Source organism: Elephantulus edwardii, unplaced genomic scaffold (genome assembly GCF_000299155.1).
Source record: "Elephantulus edwardii isolate Elephantulus edwardi_28Jun2011 unplaced genomic scaffold, EleEdw1.0 scaffold00065, whole genome shotgun sequence".
NCBI lineage: Eukaryota > Metazoa > Chordata > Mammalia > Macroscelidea > Macroscelididae > Elephantulus > Elephantulus edwardii.
Genome location: NW_006399815.1, coordinates 9,674,472 through 9,678,377, shown reverse-complemented (window position 1 = coordinate 9,678,377; position 3,906 = coordinate 9,674,472).

The following is a 3,906-nucleotide window of genomic DNA, read 5'->3' as shown; positions in this document are numbered from 1 at the left end:
AAAGTAATTTCTAGATCTATCTTGAAATAGAAAGTGGTGAGTGACAGGATAATATCCATATGCATACAAGGAAGTCCAATGAATACCACCATCATTCAAATATATGCACCAACAACCAGAGCCAAAGAAGAGGAAATAAAAGATTTCTACCATCATACACAGTCAGAGACTGATCAAACACCGATCAAGATGCATTAATAGGATTAGGTAGGTTAAGGATTTATATGTTTTAATGCTTATTGCATAATTTCTTCCTTGTTCATCTCATTCATTGGTAACTTGTAGCTGAGCCTTAAGCCAGTTTTCATAGTCTGTAAATGTAACTGGAGGAGATAGCCATCTTTTCTTGCAGAGTGTTGATGGTTTCCATTCAGTTGAGAGGCCCTGCTTTGGGATTTGCAGCACAGCTCCTTAGAAAGTATGCCACAAGAGCTGCAAAATTCCAATCCCAGTTGGAGTCAGCTCATTCTTTTTCTTATGGATCCATTTTCTCAAATAGTTTCCCCTCACTTAATCTTCACTATTAAGCGTTTTTTCAAGATTCTAATGGTGGGGCTTTGAAGCAAAAGGTCAGTGATGCTAATCTTCCAGCTGCTCTGTGGGAAGAAGATGGGTGGTTTCCTCTTCTGTGATTTACCACCTCTGAAAACGTGTTGGACGGTCTATAGTACTCAGTACTCTATAGTACTCAGCAACAACTTTTTGGGAAAAAAGATGGACATTTTCCTCCCATAAAGGTTTCCAACCTTGGAAGGTTGCTATGGATTCAACTTGACTCAGTAGTAGAGAGTTAGAGTTTTATTTGATAGCTTTCTTAAGTACCATTGATTGCATTTATTCATCTCTTCCTGCATACTGAGCAAGAATTATTTTAGCTCCTTTGCTCTGTTTTGCGTGTTAATTAGTATCATTGGGGATTTTTTTTCCCTTGCAGACTTCAACTAATGATATTCTGGAATTTGGAATTTTTTCATTAGAACATATGTATGTGTGTTTGTTTTCAAGATTTAACTTGGCTGTTAAAAGTTTCTTACTATTTTCTTCCGATATGTCAAAAGTGTGTTTACCTTGATTTAGAATAGTTGGATCTCAATACTGACTGTAAATAGAAGTTGTATTTTTTTTAAAAAAATTGTTTTTTATTCAATCGTTCATATACATTTACTTTGTTTTGTAACTTTGGTTACAATGCAAATAGATTTTAAGTTTTATTTAAAAATGTGCCAGGGCCCTAATTAAATAGCGGTTTCTGAAGGTAAAGTGTAAACATTTTTATTTGTAAAAATTTATTAAGTGATTCTAATGTACAGCCAGACTTGAAAATCACTACTTTAAAAGCTAGAACTAAAGAAATCATTGATATCTTTTACTCAAAAGTTAAATAGCATTATTGCTAGTTATGTACCATTGAGTCCGAATAGATCCACAGCTGCCCCTCCAGTGGGTTTTTCAGAGGCAATAAGGTGCACAAAAGGAGATAAATGGTTAATTTATACTGTTTGCATTTGGATTGTCAGCAGAGCTCTTGGTGCTAAATAGAATTAGTTTCATGAAAAATGAGAAAAGAATAACAATTTATTAGTGCTTTCTGGAGCTTATTTTTAACTTATGAAATGTACTAAAATAAGAAACCTGCTGCTGTTTAGTTAACTCATGATAACCCTCTGTTGAGTTTGTTGTATACTGTAGAGTTAGAACCAACCCATAACTGACTCTCCAGTGGGTTTTTAGAGGCAGTTCATTGCACGGGAGGAGCTTGCCCATCCTTGCGTGGAGCAGCTGGTGGCCTCGAACCGCATACTTTTGAGATTGTAGCACATTTTGCCATTAGACCCCCAGAGCTCTCTTCTGTTGAGTTTACTCTTTTGAGTAAAGGCTCTAAATACTGATGAGCAAGCTGGTAGATTTGAACCTCCAACCTTTCAGTTGGCTGCACAATACTACCAGTGCTCTTTAATGAATGATATAAACTTCACTAATATTTAGAATGGTCCATGAGATGGTTATATGAACTATCTACTCATCTGCCCAATATTTAATAAGCAAATCTTTACTCTGCTAAACTAGAGGAGTTAAGAAGCATATAGTCTTCATCTTAACAGTGGTGCTTAGTTTAGAAGGGAGATGAGAAAGAAAAGTAATAGACTAGTGTAATTTCTAGTACTGCAAGTAATGGCAACATGATTTAGGGACTTAAATAATGAACGGCTTAATTCCTTCTGGAGCAAAGTGATGCCAACTTTTGGACTTACCTTTTTTTTTCCTATTTTTTTAAAAATTTTATTTTATTTTAATGAACATTTACCGAGATTTTGGATTACCAGTCATTCATTGTTGCACTTGGGCTTGCTTTTGAAGAATAAGCAGATGGTGACATCCACTGCCATTGAATTTTTTCCAGCTCATAACAACCCTATAAGAGAGAGCTGAACTGCCTCATAGGATAAATCTTTATTTTCTAGATAAAGATGAGGAGAGAAATCTTTTATTTCTTAAAGATAAATCTTTAGGGATTCCAAGTGCCTTACCTTTCTAACTTATTGTTATGTGCCATTGAGTCACTTCTGACACATAGTGATCCTATGCACAATAGCTCTGAATCTTGTCCTTTTCTGAGCCAGCCTCACCATATGACCCACCTGACCTAAGGAGCAACCTATTTTTACCTTCTCCAGGACACCCATGTGTTCTCTTGGGAGACTGTGGTATGTTCAGTAGTTGATATGTTCTTCTCTAGATTATTCATGATATGTTTTCTCTGGCATCACAATTCAGTGGTATCAGTTCTTCTGTTGTGTTTGTTCATTGTCACCTCTCAGATGCATGGCAAACAATTGAGAAGACCATGGCCTGGACCAGATATGTCTTCATCTGTAGACTGACATAGTTGCTCTTTCTTTTCTCTCTTTTTGTACTTCATTGTCAAATTGTTTCTTTATTCTGTTTTACTAACCTAAGGAGTTACTTATAGAATCTATCCTTTATAATAGTGTGCCTTACTATTTATATTGGGGAATTCACTGAGCTTTCTTTTTAAGTATTGATACGGTCAAGTTGGAAATGACTCATAGCTGACCTTGTAGTAGGTTTTTAGAGGCAGTAAATTGCATGGGAGGAGATTGTCCGTCTTTCTCCTAAGGAGCAATCTATGAAACACTCATGTACGTGGTAGCAGTTACTGTGTCAATCCACCTGGTAAAGGACCTTACGCTCCTTCACTGTCCCTCCACCTTTGTAAACATGATGTCCCTCTCCAAAGAATAATCTTGTTAAGCAACATGTCCAATGTGTGGGAGGTAAAGTTTCATCATCTTTGCCTCTACGGAGCACTCTGGCTGCACCTGTTCCAAGATATACATGCTTGTTTGTTCTTTTAGCTATCTATGGATAGTCAGTACTATTCTCCAGTACCACAGTTCAAAGGCATCAGTCCTTCTGTCACCCTTATTTGTTGTCCAGCTCTCTCATGTATAGCAAGTGATTGAAAAACCCGCGGCCTAAATTAGGCGCCCTTAGTCTTCAAACTGACATCATTATTCCTCAGTAATTTGGTGAGATCCATGACTACAGACTTTCCCAGTACAGTCTGTCTTCTCACTGCTAGTACCAAGTGTATTGATTGTGCATCCGATCCAAAATAACATCTATTTACAGTCTCAATCTTTCTTAATCTATCATGATGTTGCCTATTGATCCACTCATGAGGATTTTTGTTTTCTTGATGTTGAGAAATAATACCTATTGAAGGCTACAGTGTTTAGCCTTCTGCAGCAAGTGTTTCAAATCTCCCTCAATTTCAACAAGCAAGGTTGTGTTATTGATGTAACAAAGGTTATTTGATGAGGCTTCTTCAATCCTGATGCCATATTTTTCATAGAGCACCTTCCCAGTGCTGTTGTTGTTGTT